General features: G+C 42.0%; 1 protein-coding gene across 1 annotated transcript in view; it reads left to right on the top strand.

The window, feature by feature from the left end:
• The window catches only part of mapk1 (mitogen-activated protein kinase 1), a 37890-nt gene extending 30502 nt beyond the window's left edge, over positions 1-7388 (top strand). The window contains exon 9 of the mRNA XM_085476438.1: positions 2833-7388. The gene's annotated coding sequence lies outside the window, so the exon portion shown is untranslated. The remainder of the gene's footprint in view (positions 1-2832) is intronic.
• The last annotated feature ends 11801 nt before the right edge of the window (positions 7389-19189 follow it).

Raw genomic sequence — 19189 nt, 5'->3', positions numbered from 1 at the left:
AATGTGCCATCTGACCCACCTTAGATGTTTGGTGACTGGCCAGTCACCCTCACTTATGACTGATTATAAGCTGGTTGGAGTTGTTAAAGTAAACCTCAGGGGACTGCAACAAAAATGCTCCTAACAACAAAGCTAATCAGACTCCTTCAGCTGAATATGGACATTTTACAAAAGCTAACAAAAGGAAAGTGGCTAAAGCTACCGTGAGCTGTGAGTCAGCCTCTGGCCAGCAGCTTCGGTATGAGCAAAAGATTAATTATGAAAAAGTGAAAAAGGCTCATGTCCTGTTATCTGGTGAAGTCATAAACATACTGGGAAGTGACGCAAGTATCTGATGTTTGCTGTGTTATAGAAATCTGCTGCACCTTCTTTTGTTTAAGATACAACATCTCAGCTAAAGGTGTTTTTCTGTGATTACTATCAGGGCATATACAGTGCCAAACACTTTGATATTTGTTTTCTTGTTTCTATGACAGGTGATCTGACAGGTTTGTTAAGCACCGTATGAAAGTTTTAATAACTGAAACTGCATCAGTTGAATATAAATGGCATAGAGGATCAGAAACCGGCATCGCTGGCCTGGGTGTTTGCTCCGTTTTCTGATGACTTGTGTGAGAAAACCTCCAAAAGTACAGTCAGATAGAAAACCTCAAATTCGTGTTTTGCTGATGAAACTGTGATGTGCATCACGATACCGATTCTCTGTAATCGTGTTGATATTCTTGGAATGAAGGTGAAGAGTCGCATGGCGTCATTAAATATGCAGACATCATTGTGCAAATACAATCAGCTGATTGTGAGGGAGTCAGATGGGAGACGAGCTGTCTGTGCAGCGTCTGACAGTAATAACTTTGTCATATCAAGAATTATTATTATGTAGTTCTAAAAGTTTCTTTAAACAATGTAAACTACCCAGTTTATTGTTGCAATGTAATTCTTTATTTGACAGATGCACTGATGCTAAAATGGATACTCACCACTCTTAACAGCTAAAGTGTCATTTCCTTCAGAAAGGATTTTGGCAAATTATACAGTTAAAAACACGTCTGGATTGAAATGAAAATTTGGAGAGATTGTTTTTGTTTGTCCCCTCCCTCGCTGATCTCTGCTCACCACCAGCTGCTTCCTGACAGGCCTCCTTTTGTGATAATAGCTATCAGCTCTACATTTTATAGCCCATCATCCTCTTTGTGCACAAGACGGGCTGTGTGTAATTACTGTGTTTCCACTGTGCATGTCTTGAAGCATAACACGAGTGCAGTGAAAGTGAGTCTGTTGTGCGACACCTCCCAGATTAGAGCACTGAGCATGTTTGCATTTTTTTAGTTCCTTGTTTCAGTATCTGCAGATCTGGTTATCTGTAAAAGTGCTGCCTTTCTGCGCTGCACTCATCTCCTGGGGCCTGGGCTGTCAAGCAAATGCATCATAGCCAGGGTAGCTTTCCATTATGTAGCTTTGCTTGATCTAACATCAGCAATCAGGCTAAAGGGTCACGTGAACACAGTTATCAGCTGCATAAGTCTACCCGGGGTTTATCTATGCAGCACGTTCACATGAAAGAGGAAGAGTTCAAACATGGACCGGGGTTAAAAATAAACGCGCTGTGAAACGTACAGGAAAAGTATAGCATTATAAAATTGACTGATTCTTATATAGTGCTTTATACAACAGCCTCATTCGCCCATTCATACAAGCACTTTCTTCTATGTTTAAGTGATGTGGGGTTAGTATCTTGCCCAGGGATATGTGGCTTGCAGACTGGAGCAGCCAGGGATCGAAGCACCGGCCTTCCGATCAGTAGATGCTGCTTTACCTCCTGACCTACAGCCTCCCCACAAAGCTACTGTATGACTGTGTGCAGGCGTCAGCACTAGATCTGCCAGAAGGTTCGTTTTTGCCCCCTGCTGCAACAGCAGTAAGCGCCAAAATATTATTTTTGTAATTATAGGCGAGATTAGACTAAAATAACTATTTAAGTGTTTTATTAGTATTACAAATGATTTGGAGTGATTTCATCACAGATCAGAAAGGGAAAATATATTTAGAATCTACAAATAAATGGTACAACAAACACAATAACACAATAATGTGATTATCTTTGGACGTCGATGAAGTTTAAGACTGAAAAAGCACCATTATATTAAAAAAGTTTGAAGCCAGGATAAAAAGCTGTTAAGTGACTTCTCAGTATCACAGCTCTGTTATTAAGACACCTGCTGCTTCATTCATCAACCCTTTGAGGTCTTGCTTCTGCATTTAATCTCTATATTCTGCTACATAATGGTGGGCACGGTGAGCATGCTTCATTTTCTCTCTTTGAGTTGATCCGTTCTCTTCCGTTCATTTAAAAAAAAAAAAAAAAAAAAAAAAAAGGCGTCAGAATAAATAGCTGCACATGTGAAGGAGGAAATGGCGTGACTGACAAGCCAATCAGTCGTCGCCTGTACCTACATTTCTAGGGAGTTGCATACATGCCAGGTCACAGCATAGGGTTTGATTTATGATGTAACCGATGAGATTTAAGGCGGAAGTATAAATGATGACCCTGAAGCTGTGATATAACAATGCTACAGAGAGCTTTTTAAAACCATCTTTCTTACTGTCCCCACATGTTAAACTCTAAGTTGCCCACAGGTGTAAATGTGAGTGGGAATGGTTATCTGTGTGTGTTAGCCCTGCAACAGACTGGGGACCTGTCCAGGGTGTGCCCCGCCTCTCGCCCTACGACAGCTGGGATAGGCTCCACCCCCCCTCTGCTGGATGCTCAGTGTTATGAGTCTTGGGTTCAGTATGGCGGCTCATCACGGCGTCTCTGTTTCCTTCTCCTTCCAGATGATTCTGCGGACTGGCTCCTGCGTTGCCACTGCTCCTCCCCGCCTCCACACTGTTGCTGTGATATTTTATTATTCATTTTTATTTTATTTTATTTTTTTTAGTTTGGGTTTGTTTTTGTTTGAATGCTCCTCTGCCGATGTCCACATCTCCTGGATTCCTTGGGTCTCACTCGTCAAATCCACTTTGCTCAGGAATGGCGTCAGGAATCAATCAATCAGATCATCCTCCGTTTTGCTTTCTTTTTCTCTCGTTCTCTCTCGGAGGTGAGGACAGGTGAGGGGAGGGCGGGGTCACATCACAGCTTACAGGGGTGGTTGGGGTTGTGTGTTTTAAGCCAAGTTAAGCATTTTTTTTCTACCTGTGTGTCTCAAACAACAGGGGTTGGGGGGGGGGAGTTACTATTCAAGACCTTTAATGTCCAGTTGAATGATGGTCATAGACTAGCTGCTCTTTTCTCTGCCTTCATTGCACAAACAGCAGAGGGTTACATCTAAGGATCATTGATCGGAGTTTTCTAATGCTCGTCGCAGTGTTACAGGGGATGCAGTCTACGTTTTTTCTTCTATTTAGAAAAAAAATCCAAATTTAACAACCTGATTTATGCAATGAAATCACTGAATCAGCCAGAGGGTCTGCAGGCAACAAGCCATCAGTCAGTGAGGACCTATGTTTTATCAAACGCTGTATTTTAATTAACACACACAAGGCCCGAATGCAAATGTATACCTATAAAGACATATATAAATATATGGCCTAAAGAGTCTTAAGATATTTTAAAGGTGAGAATTAGGATTTCCTGTCTCATCAGCTGGAGGAGGAAAGTGTCCACCTTAGCTGTGAGGAATTTCCCACACGTCTGTATGTACAGGGTGGTGTTTTTCATGGTGGGTTGGGGGAGCTTTACCGCATCAGGACAAGAATTCAGTTACCGCTCAGCGCTTGTTTTGTCTGGAGGAAATGTTGTTGTGCCTCCCCGTTTCTTTGTCTTCTTCTCTTCTTCTTTGTGAGTTTCTGTTGATCTCTCTCTGTCTCTCTCTCTCTCTCGCCTTGTTAGAATAAAACTGTGCCCTTTGCATGACTGTTAAAAGCTCTGTATACAAAGACGACGATGTTAAGTGCCACACAAACCGGGCGGATCTGCCGGGAGAGCGCCCAGGCTCTGTCCGTTCTATCTTTTGTGGTATATCACACTTTACACACTCACGGTGCTTTTTGTCCTCTTTCTTTCTGTCGCTTTCACAACCTCTCTGTCCATTTTTCTTCTGTCTTGTTTTTTCTTTATTTCTTCAGATTTCAACTTTTTGTTTCTTAGATAAACTCCATCTGCATGCTGTGAGACATCTTGTTGTGGTTGCAAATAGGAGAATAACCATATAACTGTATTTATGCCAAACACACACACACACACACACACACACGTACGTACGTACGTACGTTTCCTGAACCTGACAAATGGGATCCAGGCATTATAAAGTTAGAAATTATACTCAGATATAACAGATCATGCTTGTTTTGTTGTGGGGTTTTTTGTTTTTGTTTTTGCTTTAAATTGCACATTTTAACGCTGATAGCCGTTAGCAGCGTCAGCGCCAGCAGCCGACTGCAGTAAAACTAAAAAAACAAAAAGAAATGCAGCAGAAGTCAAGACCATAATTCCACTTTTTGTCAGTAACTGCTGATTAAAGACTGTTGAATTTGAAGGTTTTATTTCAAGTGAGAGGAGCTTAAAAATAACACATATATCAGTGTGTGTGTGTGTGTGTGTGTGTGTGTGTGTGTGTGTGTGTGTGTGTGTGTGTGTGTGTGTGTGGGTGTGGATTTGGAAACTTTTGGGGAGCAAAAGCGGGATGAAATCCCCAAAGCTTCAGCTTGTTTAAATCTATTCGGCTTTAATGGCACACCTGACCTTAGGTTGGGTTGCAGAACTGCATATTCAAATTGAAACCTCTTGGTAAGGTGTGCATGACTCGTGTTAGTTACGATATTAAAACATTTCAGAGTACATCAAATTTAAAATCTACCTGAATGGATTCTTCAAGAATCTGACTCTGCTGCACTTAAAGTACAAAATTGAAATCTTTTATTAAAAGATTTTTCCTTTTTCCCCCCTGCATGTGGTCAGTCGCAGAGGTAAACTCATGATTTTTATGTTTCTCTGAGGAGACAAGCCAAGTTTAAGTCGTTTTAAAGTTGATCTCCCCGAGGGCGGAGCTGCTCTGGTCGATAATAAATCACAGAGCCAAAGAACCTCAGTTTTACTTTTTTAGTTCTGACCTAAATGACATTAGACTGAAGCTGAGCGGAGCCACGACAGGACGCCGGAGCTCTGCTGAGATGCACTCAAGCCATAATCAGTCAGCCAGCCCATTGCACCTCTGACTGTGATGTCACGGCGTACTGACACCTCCCTCGAGTACACGTCAACATCACTGCAGCCACGTGATGTTACGCCAATGAAAGTGGCAAAAACGAACGTTAAGACTCAAGATTAACGCGCTGACTTAAGACGAAAGCAAATGTTTTCTGTGTCTGCTGAGTTTTCTGGAAAGAACATGTAACTTTGCACAAACTGACGGATAATTGGAGTCGTCTTTAGAGCGAACCGTTCATTGAGAAGCAAAGATGGCAAATTGATGAGAATCCATGAATGGACACAAGCTTCAGGTAATAAATGAAGTGATGCAGTTTTAAAGGTACTTTCTGCAGTGACCCTCTGCAGAGTTTAATGAACTTTTACCACTAGGGGCAGTGTTACCCATCGATGTGTTCAGATAGTTCCAGATATGTGCCCCTTTTCTCGTAAATTTAGTTTTAGCCCTGCCCTTTTCCCTAGAGGCCGGTTCGCGACCTCCTGTCAGTGTCTGTTTAGATCACGGTTTTTACTGACTGGGTTGCTGAGAGCTGCAAAGAGGGCGATGCAGTCACCTGTAATTTATCAGGGAGATGCTGACTAATCAGCCAAAACTTGGAAAAAACAGCCACTGAGTAAGTTAGTAACTTGGTCTCATTGTCACAGGTGTTTGCAGACGAGTCGGCATGTTTCTTGCAAACTACGGGACTTGCCTGTCACAAGGTCTGAAACTACTTTGACTTAATAACAGCACGCAGCTTCCTGCAGCCTCTCACCAACCATTGTTCTACCACAGCATTACTCATCAGTCGACCTTACAGCAGCCGCTCAAAATCGTAACCTGATGAGCTGCGGATGCTCTAAGCCTGTGTGACTGAAGCCCTTAAGCTCACCTGGTTTCATTGCGCCATCTTGTGGTATAAACTCAGATGGCAGTACAGCTGGCCCCCAGTTCAGTTTCTGCTGATATTGCATAAACACGATAGGAAGGTGTTCTGAACGTGAAGTCAAAGAAGCTGATTCTTCATTCTGCTGACAAAAAGTACCTTTCAACACGTTTTTCCACCAAGACAAACTTTATTGTAGTTTTTAAAACAAAATCAAACAAATCAGCATCAGAGGAAAAAAAGAAAAATCCACATAAAGAGGACACACCTCAAACCTTGACTGCTTTACAGAAGAGAGTAAAACTTTGTGACTTTCAAAAGTTCAAAAAAAAAAAAAGGTCCAGCTGAACACATTTCCCCAGTGATCAGGGTAAAACTGCGTGGTCTTTCGGTAAACTCACAGACCTGTACAAATAAAGTTTGCTTTGTAAATGTATACTTTAATCTTTTGGATCAGATTTCCCTCTTTGCTAACATCTGAAAAAATATTATTTTTGGTTCAGTTTGCAGAGATTTACCTAAAAAAAATATAGTTCATGACCAAAACTCTGATGCAGAAATGACAGTTTTTGCACTCAAATTAAAAGACGCTGAGATTCGTCTGTCCCAGTGCTCCAGCGCTCGCTGCATACACCCGTCTGTCACACGATTATTAAATGCACTTGCTTCTACAGTACTTGGGATGGGACTTGTAATCCGAGGTGCCTGCCGGGACTTGACTCGCCTGTAGATAGCCTTTTTTGGGGGGGCGGGGGGGTTAGCGAGAACATTAAGGGCACTGGAAATCTTACTGGGATTAGTTGTATAAAACAAAAAAAAGCTTCTGCTGAGTTCTTTGTGCAACCTGTCTGTTTGTGCCTTTTTTGATAGTCTTGATATCTGAGATTTGATGTGCAGCTTTCGTTCAGTCGGGAATCCGTTGTAATTGCAGTATATGCGCTTAAAAATGAATACAATCAAGTCTGGGGGGTGGGAGGGGTTCGGGGGTTATCCTTACCTTTCATTTCTGTAAATTTTAAAGAGATTTGTTGCCACAGCTGTGTGATTTGTGACTGTATTGAAAAGATGAAAAGCAAACATTTTATTTTATTTTTTTGCGTAACACTTTTTTGAGATTTTTTTTTCCTTTTTGGGGGGGGGGATGTTTTTGTGCAGATATTTTTATTGTAAAATGAATGTTATGTTTCTATCAGACACTAATCTTGTTTGAGTTGTCTCCAGTGGAACTACTTCACTCTGTATGTTTTGATCAGTATAAACCTTTAATTGTGTAGTTAACATTTCTGAAAGGAAAATAAATAAATAAATAAATAAGATCCTTGGTTGTATTTTTAAGGGTTTCTCTTCAACCTGCCATAGAAATTGTTCTGAATTGATTGGTCAGTTTTATTTTGCTGTCGTGTGAAGGATTTGACTTGAACGAAGCGTTCACTATTATTAAAGACTGACTGCTACTTTGAAAGATCTGTTCTTTAATGTTTTTCTTTGCAACTCTGCCATGACAATTAAATAGACATTAAAGTTTGTGCTGCGTTTGAGGTGTTTCCTGCCAGCACGTATCAGTCCTGGATTCTAATTGGTTGTTGGACAAGCAGAGGTACATGCGGCTGCAAGTCAACTCTACTCGGCACCAAACCAAACCCAAAAAAGTACTCATGGCCGAAATGTTTGACAGCATTACTAATTTAGTTTCATCTGCTTTTATGCTTCAGTTTGTTTTTAACATCGTTCTTCACTTTATCATTAACTGATAAAAACAAACAAAAACAGCTCTGCACACTGACTCCAACTGATGATTTAATCCTTACAACTTTTATTTAAAAGCAACATTTCCATCGTGCTGAGGAGGAGACATGTTTGAGGAAGATCAACTGGATAAAAAACTTTGCTTTAACCACAGAAAACCACTGGAGGCGCCGTCTTCAGCTAAAAGGATACTTTAGGTTTATTTTGTAAGCTGAGTGGGCCCCAAAACGGAGCGATGTCCCGGTGTCTGGAAAAACGCACAACCAGTCCGAATGAAAAGGCTGGAAATCTATAAATACCTGAAATACGGAGTACAGCCTGTAGAGGGCGCTATTAAAAAAAAAACACACACACATGGCAGAAAAACTTTCCAAAGGGAGAAAATCCTTAAAGATGTTTGTTTTTTTTTGTTTTTTTTTAAATGTGGTGTTTAAATGAAGCTCTAATGCATCTTATACAATGAAATATTTTTCTAGTATAAACAAAGACATTACTTTTTTGTATAATTTGGGGGCTTTTTCATTTCAGTTAAATAGTTTTAATACAAATGATTGATTACAGGCTGATTGACAAATACTATCCCAGTTACCCAAATACCATCTCCCTGGTCCTGATCTCTAAACCTACTGATGGTGAATTCTACAATTTTAATGCCAAGTGTGGCGTAAAAATCTGATGGAATAAAAATGACGTATCCACAATCACTAAATACTGGATTTAATATAAGCAAGAGCCCCCAAATCCAAATAACACCTGTGACTGACACCTCCCATCACTCACAGCAGTGTTTGCCTTGCTCCTAACACACTGCCTGTAAGTGCATTCCAGACTCAATAATGACATTCCTGACAGTTGACAGGCTGTTGTTACTCTTTCTAATGGACGTTTTGGTGCTTCAGAGGGCTTTTCAAACCAACAAATGATACAAAGAGGCAGAAACGTTCAATAAAAGCACAGAGCATATGGAACATGTTGGAGTCCACATTGAGGGATTAAAGTTTCCTTTGAAACTACATTCTTTCCTGTGCCAGGAACCCATTTCAAGCACAGCCCCAAGGTGCTTCTGTCCAGTCACAGGCTGGATCGGCTCCCTTTAATGAAAGTAGGCTGGATGATTATTTCCGCCTGAAGTCTTTACAGTGTCAAGGATGAGGTTTGTCCTGTCACAATGTTTAAGAACGCATTAAAGCAGTATCATCTGCATACATAAAATACTCTTTAAAATATTAATAAAAAAGCAGATTAATAGTCCACAAAGTGTGTAGTACATGCAGCAGAGTCGGTCCTGAGTCTTCCACCTACCTACAGGGTTGGTGGGCAAATTGCAGGGGGTCTATACGATGCTCGTTTTGTGAGACCATGTACCTCTCACCAGGTGTTCAAAGCACTTTGTGACCAGTGATGTGTGACTGCTCTAAAGTCTTTGTGGACTTGATGGCAAATACTATTAATAGTAAATAAAAATGACTGATCATAAGGACAGAGATGCTATATTTTATTTGAAGATATATTTTGCCAGCTTCTTCTGTTTATTTTCATGATCTTATATGATCATCATTGTATACTCATCGTTTTCTGTCCCAAACTGTTACCTGTGTTTTCTTTGAACTTCAGCTGGGATACATTGGTACTTTTCTTTTCTTTTTTTGTAAACACTCGAAATATGTGTCATCTTCTCATTAGATGAGTAGGAGGGGTCACATCAGCATAAAAGTATTTACAAAGATTTAAGCATGTTTCTCAGATTCAAAACCTAATGGCATTTGAGGATTTATTGATTTATTTATTTTTAGTAGCATAATCTTTTTTTTTAGAGGAAACAACAACTTCAGCAGTTTTATACTGTCTTTAGGAAAAAGTCATCCATAGAGAATTTATCACCTAAAGCGGGACCAAACCAACTTCAAAGGGGACCAGAAGTATTCACGTTTTAGTAGTACTCAGTGTGTCCGGTAGGTGGTGCTGCGGTACAGTTTAATATGATGTGCTGCGGCATGTCCCGTGACTGATTCATAAATTCAAAACCTCATTCACTTTTTTTCAGCTACAAACCAAAGCAGGTCAGAAGTTCGAGTCTTTTGCTTTTAATTTTGTAGTAAATTTAAAAAGCATCTTCGTTCATACTTATTAATATATTAATATCGCAGAGAGATGTAAATTTAACCCATGACATTTACGAAGGTAAAAGCAGATTTTGCTGTATGAAAGCAAAAATATATTCAAAATTATTCAAACCAAAAATAACTGCAGTGAAGACGTCACTGAGCAGCGATCAGATGGATTCATTTCTGACGGCTTTGTTTACCAGCTTTGTTTCGACCACGTGCTTGCAATGTGTCCACGCATGCGCACTAAAGTATTGTTCTTATGGCACGCGTATCGGTGGCGCGCGCAGCCAAAAACAACCACCAGCCACGCGGGCGCGCAGCCACTTCCCTGCCCTCGAGTTGATTGGTTGTCATCGCGTCTCCCCGCCCTCCGCTGCAGCTGATTGGGTACATGGAGATCTTTCTCCTCGCTGATTGGACTCTATTTGTAAAGCAGGCTTTGTAGCTAGGCTGCTGTTACCTTCACGTACCTCTCCGAACAGCGAATTTTAAGGACGAAAAAACACAAAAAACACGTCTTTATTTGCCTTTGTGTGAAGAGTAACAGCGAAATGTTCCTTGTCACAGTGCTGTTTGACTGGCCCGGTAAAGGTTGTATGACATGTAACATATGAAGAGTCATAACACAAATGAAAGGAGAGGGACGATTGGTTAGCCAGCAAAGAGATGCAGGAGTGAATTGTGGATACATATTGTAGATTTTACTCTCTCACTTTTAAGCCACAAATTATACAGCTAAGAAAAAAATAATAATTAAAACACCAGAAAACGAATAACGTGAAATAAATGGAAGACAGAAAACTGTTTAAGCTCCTGTTTGTTTCTCGGATAGTTCTAGAAGTTTGCATTTGTGTGTGTGTGTGTGTGTGTGGGGGGGGGTGGGGGGGGGGGGGTTCTTTCATTTCTCATTCTTGTGCTGAAGTTGGATTCCGCGTGGTTTTCTCACGGGCTGTGTCTGACACCCGCCATTTCCTGCGACACTTAAACGCATCACCGATAGATGGAGATAAAACTGCGCCTTTTCTGCACTTTTTTTGCTGAAGTTTTCCTTCTAAGCGTGCGGCGCTGACGCTAAAGAGAAGCTGCAGACACCGAGGCGACGCTTATAATTGACAGATCCGCGGCCGTGAACGCGGCTGTGCGCGCATCAGAGAGCTAATTAGGATTTCAGTATAAAAAAGGCCGCAGTCGGGACAGCTCGGCCTGTCCTGCCGCTGATGTCGGAGAGCTGAAGGTACAGAGGTGCACCCCAGCATGCACTCGCTCTGATCCCAAACAAGCGGATGGGATTTGGGGATTTCGCCCACGCTGCACTCTTCACGCTTTTGCTTTGTGAACGCATTGAAACTCCAACGAGGACACTGATGTTTCTGGAGACTTTAATGGCTCTGGGCTCGACCTAAAGAGGCTGCTGCTGCCTTTATGGGACGGTGAAGCTATCCTCATTTATTTTATTTTATTTTTATTTATTTCTTTTGTTTGTTTTCTAAACTGGTATCCACACTGCTGGTTCAGAGGGAAAAGCTTCGATTTCTTGGCCGGGTTGTTTTGGTTCTCTGACGGGGAGGAAGGTGAAGAGTTTTTGGGGTAAGTGCAGAAGCAGTGACCTGCTGGAGGACACGCATGTACTGGTCAGATACACCCGTGCTGTGGTGCTTTTAGAAGAGTGTGTGCAGATCTTGTCACACTCTATTTCCTGTTGCACCAGAGGAGTTTTTCCGTATTTAAAGCCTGCTCTGCGTGTCTGTGGGGCTGGTTTAAACTGTCTGACGCGTCGGGGAAGAAATAAAAATCAGGTGTCACCCTCTAGAATTTGAGATGATATCATTTAGTCCCCATTGTGGAAGTCCGTGGTCTTACAGGATGGCAGCTCGGGTGGATTTATGTAACCGTGGGGCTTTACCAATCTGCTTACATTAATTATAAGGTTACAACATCCTCTCCTTTAATGGGACACGTTTTGTAATTTGATCTCCAAGTTGTGTTCAAGAGCAGAAAAAAGCACGGTTTGCCGCTGCTTTCAGCTGATTATCTGCGCTGCCTTCATCACCACCACCATCATCATCGGTGCGCTTTTTTGGCTGCAGATCTCGGTCAGATTTGTGTGTGTGTGTGTGTGTGTGTGTGTGTGTGTGTGTGTGTGTGTGTGTGTGTGTGTAGGTAGGAGGGGAGGGCTTATAATGCCACGTGAACAGGCGACAAAAACACAGCGAAAGGACGGATTTCATAACGTCCACGCGCATTCTGCCTGCACCTCTTGAAGGAAGCTGCAATATTGTGTTTACATGCATCATCATCATCATCATCATCAGCCGCCCTCGTGGTGAAGCAATATCGCCCCTCAGGGTTTGTTACAACACGACAGTCCTCACGATACAGTTCATTATTATTGTTATGAAACACTTTAAAAATAAACAAAAGGAGAAACATGAAATGTTGTTTAAGGTAAGCGCGCCCACGACGCCAGGAGCGGAAGGGTAAGAAGAGGACAAGCTGTACTATTTAATATGAGACCTTTGTTAATGTTTGGTGTGATCATTCGTGGCGTCCTGTTCCAGATGTGATGTCCAGTGACAGGATGATGCAGCGCTGACACATAAACAGCGCAGCAGCAGCAGCTGCAGGAGGAGGAGGAGGGTGAGGAGGAAGGCTGCTGTTTTTGTGCCTCTTATTCCATAAAAACATCTTCATCACGTGACAGAGCATTGAAGGAACCTGCTGGTCTTTGTCACAGTGGTAGGCTTTGTTTTATCGCCTATGTTGTTGCCTCTTAGAAAAACGACCGTTAATTATTTCGTTATTACTCAGTTATGACGTTTCCGGATGATGTAAGTCTGACTGTTTAGTTGTAAAGAACATGAAAACAATCATTTTCTTAGTTCTATTTGGTTAACTCACAGATTCATTATTATTGATCTTGAAATAATTAATCATCGGGGTGATTGGAGGGAACGCAAACGCATCATCTTCTTCATTTAACTCGAAGATCCGCAGGTGGGGAACCGAGCTGCACACACACGAGTGTGTCTGATTTTTATTTTGCTTTGTGTGTGAAGTAGAGGACAGAATCCAGATTCATATTCTCATCTTGTATTTATTTACACATCCGGGTGTCTGCGCGCTCCCACCTCCCTTTTGTGGTGCGTTCAAGCCGCATGGGAAATAATCTCGACAGTAAAAACAATAACATGTAGGGGGGGTGTTCTCCCTCCTTTGTGTGGTCTCCAAGCAGAAATATGCGATTGTCTTTTCTGGGAAATAAGTAGATGACAGTCTGTCACAGCAGAAACACAGACATCTAAAGAGTGATACAAGGAAACCGTGATAATGCCATTTATGACCAATTTCAGACTCGCAAAGAGAAAAACTCTGGCTGAACATGTGGGTGGAAGACTCTGGGAACATTTTGTTTTATAAAACCAAATTAAGCAGCATAAATCCATCCACAAAAACAATTTCTACTAATCATTTAAACAACGATTTAACAATGTAACCTAAATAACAAGAAAAAAATTGAGGCACCAATTTTCATGGCTCTGCAGTTATCTCCACTGGCATGCAGCCTGCCTCCTTTACCTCTCACACAGTCCAGCAAAAACCTCTGACTGCCTCTGGCATGTTTGGAGGGGATCAAATTTGTGCTTCTTTAGCTTGCTAGCTGTCATGTCTCATAGATGTTGTTGCACTTTGGCACATATTCCAGCTGAAGCCATATGCCAGATGGCTTTCTGCTGGTATTGAGCTAAAATAAGAAAGTGATTCTTTCCCTGTCCAAGCAAAAGTCAAATCTGATCCTTTCTGTGTGGTGTTTGCGTGTCCACTCCAGGCATTTCGGCTTCCTCCCATGGTCCAAAAGCATGTTAGGTTAATTGGTGATTGGAAATTGGTTGTAAACTGCCTGAAGGCAAGGATAAGCTCCACCTTCCACATGACTCTGAAGTGGATAAGCAGGATAAGAATAAAGCAAGGATGGATCGTTGACTAAAAATTCCAAGTATGGCTTTCCAAAAGGATCCAAAAGCATTTAAAGTTTCAAAAGAAATCTTGTAAATATGGATATAAATACTAATTAGTGGAAATCACATTTTTAAAAAATAGTCGAAAATACTTTGGTAATCTAAAGTAAATGAAGTACAAATGTACCAGTAAACAAAGACAAATATTTACAAGATTAAAGTTTACAAATAAACTTTAAAACAGAGTTGTGCTTTTTATAAAATAAGAGTTCTCAAAGGGTGGATTTAAAGAGAATGGCAGGCATTAAAATCGCACAAACACACCATTTTACCTTGAATTGCGCTCTTAATCTGGAATCCATCTTTCCCAAGGGAGCCTGAAGGCAGCACAGGCATCTATTGGTCAGCTGGGCTGTTAATCAAAGCTCACGCTCCCTCCCACGTGGTGACGTCCTCGTAAAGTAACCAGGCCAGTCCATTGCGCACACAAAAGGCACAACAAAAGCCCGTGTGGGGAAAAATGAGAACCGTCATCACCCAAAGGAGGCAACAATAAGTTCCCATCTGGCAGCATCACCCATGGACCAGAGCCTGGGACGCCGACAATCATTTCTTTAAGTCCAAAAAGCAACAAGAAGTGCAAAAACCCCCAACAACAACACCTCTCTGTCTCTTCCTCCAGCAAGCAGTTTTCCACCGAGCTGCGCTCTGCTCAGATCTGATCCAGGTGGTGAGTACAGCAGCAGCTGAAGCGCCGTTTGCCTAAAAACTGAAAGAAAGCAGCAGCCGAGGTTCTGTGTGCGCTGGATTCAGAGACAGCGCCAGGCTCAGAAAAACAAACAATGAAAGCAGACAGCAACACTGTTGCGCCTGAGCTGGCGTCGTGCTCTTTGTTGGGCATAAACAAATTTAGAAGAGGAGCAGGAGGAATTGGGAGGGCTGCAAACGCGTCTAACGGTCAGATTAACTGCTTTGGATCGTAAGACTTTCAGCGAAAACGCATGTTATCGGCTTGTTTTGGTTGGACTCAGTGATGAAGGGAGCGAGTCTTTTGTCTGGACACTCTTCCTGTTAGTGGTTACCAGAGACGCACACTGTGCTGCCTCTTTGTTTTCACTTTGCTCAGTGCGAATGTCAGCTGTTACCTGTCCTCTCCACTCACATTGCCACCCTTTTAAAATATCTTTCTGCTTTTAATTTTTTAAAAGCAGAAAGATATTTTTGTTTAATTAAAAAACAGAAGCAGAAGGTGAGATGGCAGGCGATGGAGTGCATGGACACAATAGGAGGAGGAGACAATGTTGCAGGATTCAAAGCGTCGTGTTTAAAGTGTTTTATCAGCACTTTTATCTGCAAAACTCCAGAAATGTTAAAGTTTCATCAAAGAAACAGAACATGTGGTTTAAATGGCCTGAAGTCAGCAACTTGGCTTATAAAGTGTGTGTGCGTGCGTTTGTGTTTACCTTCATTGTGTACGTGCCACTGGGGTTAAACTGAGCTAGTTCAGAGGGGATTTTGTCCTTTTCATGCAGGGATTAGGCCTCGGCACCTGTGCAGATTATACTGTATGTATGTAAACGTGGCTCTCTGCGTGGGGCCTCTGTGGGCCAGAGTGTGTCTGCATGTCAGGTTTTTACCTGGCTGATTGTGTGTGTGTTTTTGTGTATGCATACGTATATATTCGTGTGTTTGTGTTTGCAGAGCAGCCATGCTTCATGCTGCTTCCTGTTGAGTTGCGGAAGTTCCTTTGTTTTCTGTCTGGCTGCTGGCTTCTGTCTCGGTGCTGCTCTTCCTGTTGCGGCACATTGAGCTCAATTGGAAACTTCTCGAGCCTTTTTAATTGTTTTCCCTCGCAGGGCCGCAGGGTTATTGTTTTGAGGGGATTTCTGTCTAACGGGGCAACCTTTGCTATGCAGAGATTATATTAAGAGAGGCGTGTGGTGGATTTTTCCTTCACTTAGCAACTCTTGAGAGATAAAAGTGAAAGTCTGAGAGTTTGGGTGTACAATGTGCTGGTTGGTGTTTGAATGGGGAAATATGATCCACAGAGTCGGATTCACCGTATATTTCAGTCAACATGGGAAATGTGAGCCAGAGAATTTGCAAACTTCAGGAATCCTCACGCTCTGGTTTCATAGGGGGCGCTGGTGAGCCCGAAAATATAAACATTTCATATTCTTCATCCAGTTTTCAACATGATTTTAATAGGCCAGGGTGAGAGAGGGAAACACATCTCTGTGGGTATCAGGAACCTCACAGCACCATGGGTCCCTTTACATCATCGGCCATTTTTATTTGGGAGAATTTTGGCTTCCCTGCAAGAAAAACAGAAGTGTGTGAATGTCATTTCATACCCGTTTGGAGGTGTTGTTGATATGCATTTGTCTCAGTCATTTAGCACAATTTACCACCATTTATGGAGGATGAGCTCACGATGCGCCCCCTACTGCACCCCAACCTGAACTGCAATCACATTGCAATGGGACAAACAGGAAGGGGAATGCATGTCCTGGATCTATAAAGGCACCGTTTGTAACATCTATGTAGCCATTAACTGTGTTTATCCATCCAATTATGGTAACCATGCCAACCCAACTGACATTCACAGTTTAGTCAGATGACGTTAAAGCTGTGTAGTTTTGGGAAATCTAATCTAAAGTCCTCAAGATTTATCAAGATCCAGCCGGGTGTGTTTACCACGGTTAATTTTATCTCCCTTAACCTAGTAACCTTAGTTAACCCGATTAGCATTCCGTTAGCCCTGCATGTTTAGGGGCTGAGGACTTTGACTCTCTGGTAAAGTTACTGCGTGTTGCTCATTTCCTGAAAGTCAGTAGTTCAGCAGAAAAAGGCTTAAAAAAATCCATATGAGGGAAGATGCACTTTGTAAATCAGTAACAAAGTTAAACACAAGCAGGCAAAGATGACTTTTCTCAGCTGTCGGTGGAAACTTAATCAGCGCTAAAAGCACAGCAAATATCAGGCGTGCATTCAACAGGTGTCCAGAAACTCGACACCAGTGTTCAGGTGCTCTGCGCCTCCTGGCTGCTGATACACTGCTGCAAATCAATACATGTACCTTCAATCAGCCAATCAATCAGTCCGTCACCTTTAGCACCTTCAATCAGCGTGTGCTCTTCACATGCAGCAACCAGTAAAATAGAAAATGACACAAAATATGATTTTTAAAAATGAATACAATGCTATTTTTAGCACCATGCACAGCAGTGAATGTTTGTCTGCAGAGCTGAACAGTGAGTGGGTCTGAATGTGTTCAAATCGAATTCTGCGTGAGTTCCACTGCACCTTTAAAAGTTACAGCAGTGATTCATTTATTTTGTGTAAATGTGGAGAAATGCCTCAGTAAATAAAAATGTGTTTTCTGGCCTGGCTACAATGCACAAACCTAACGATTAATCATGATTATTCTGAGAAGTTTAAAGGTCAGGACACCGAGTGGGTGGGGCTTTGCATTAGCTCTTCGTGGGTTTACTCGTTGCAGTTTAGTTTGCAATGTTTAGCTTCAGGTTAGTTTTATTTTCTGAATTTTATAAAAGTGCGGGTTTTACTAAGGGCCAAGATACGATGCTCACAATAGCAAAATGCAACAGTTTGTGAAGGAAGTTGAGTCACAGTCCGGTGGACATCCCAGTAATCACACACTCCAAAGCCTCGTGAGGCTGGTTGTGTCACAAACCCGACCACACTGGGGGGAAAACTAAAACTAAGAACACTTCCTCAGTTTTTCTATTTGCTTTTAGTTTGGCGAGCACAAAATATCCTCTCATTTTATTCTTTTATCCAAGTCTGTTTGTGGGATGTTTTCAACACCTACTTTTAGTCTTTTCTTGATTTAGATTCAGTCCAGGATCACAGCCTTGGTGTCTGGGATGGGGCTTGTTCAGGCATGTCCGTGGAAGTTTGAAATCTGGGAAAAAGTCTGCATGCTGTTTGGATCTGGTTTAATAATTAAATGCATTTTAAAACATTCTTGCAAAGACCTTTGCAAACTTTTGTGATCATATTTATTCATTTTAACAAATGTGGGGACACAGTTTGCTGTGGGAGACCCCTGCCAACACAGACTTCTGATTGTGTATGGAGAAGCGATATGTGTGGTGGTGCTGTTAGCAGAAAGCAAAAGATGGAGCAAACCAAATCAAAGGAGGCAGAGGGGGAGAGATCGATTACACTGAGCTTATTTAGGCTCGGTTTCTAGCCTGCACAGGTGCGCTTAAATGAATCTAACAACTCCCCCTACCTGCACAGTCCCACAGGAAGCGCAGAGTAACCGTAGCAGTGTGAAAGTAACATCTGCATGTCAGTGCAGTTCCAGGAGCCGACGAGTCCCCGCAGGACATTACATCCTAACGAGATCATCAATGTCACTCACTTCACCTGCAAGTGGTTTTAATGTTGTGGCAGATCTGTGCAGGTCTGTCACTCCGGGCTCTCTTTTTTTTTTCTTTTTGAGGTTAAAAAAATTCCACATATGCATTTTTATGTGAGCATTAATCTCTTATTGGTCAGCTGGGAGTCGCATGCTTGCAAACAGGAGTAGGAGGAGGAGAAGGAAGACTCCACGTGGGTGGATGTTTAGCATCTGTGTAGATCTGCAGACGTGTTTTTCGTGAACCCCTTTCAAAGCTCGCACCTATTATCGGGCCTCTGTTTCATTGTCTCAGCAGCTGTGCTGGTGTGCAGTTTTTACTGCGGCGCTGCAGGCGCCTGCTTTCACTTTTACCTCTGAAACCTTTGCAGACAGTCGTGCCTCTTTCTTCTTTAAACGCCACGTTCCAAGATAAGGCCAAGAGATGTGACTAATGGTATCCTTTGACATAAAATCCCAGAAAGTTGATTCATATAAACAAACGTTTCATCAGTCAGCCAAGTTCATTCCAGACTGAAGAAATCACTCGGCTGAGTGATGCAACACTTCTCCTACTGAAAACACTGCCTGGATCGTTCGGCGTGCATTAACATACTTTGACGTCAAGTGTCCAACAAAAATGATTATGAGCCATTTGTTCGTGTAAATTAATGACATGAGAGGAAAACTTATCGAGCTACTTGAAAAACTGACATCTGAGCAGCATTTCCTTAAGTTTCTACAGGCACAAGAGTTGGTGCCGAGTTTTAGATTCGAAATCCTGTATATTTTTGTCTTTTGAACGATTTTTGTTTCTCCTGAGAAATTCCTCTGACTTATCTCCAAGCTGCTGATCTCTTCTCGCATCTTTCAGTCTAAAGAGACAAAATGAAGACAGGCTGGTTTCTATCATGTGCTGTGAAGAAGAAAATAGTTTG

Source organism: Copadichromis virginalis, linkage group LG12 (assembly GCF_057382275.1).
Source record: "Copadichromis virginalis isolate Kocher_CV1m ecotype Utaka linkage group LG12, C_Virginalis_male_GT1.1, whole genome shotgun sequence".
Classification (NCBI taxonomy): Eukaryota; Metazoa; Chordata; class Actinopteri; order Cichliformes; family Cichlidae; genus Copadichromis; species Copadichromis virginalis.
Note: the sequence above shows the minus strand (reverse complement) of the source record. Positions and strands in the feature narration are given on the sequence as shown.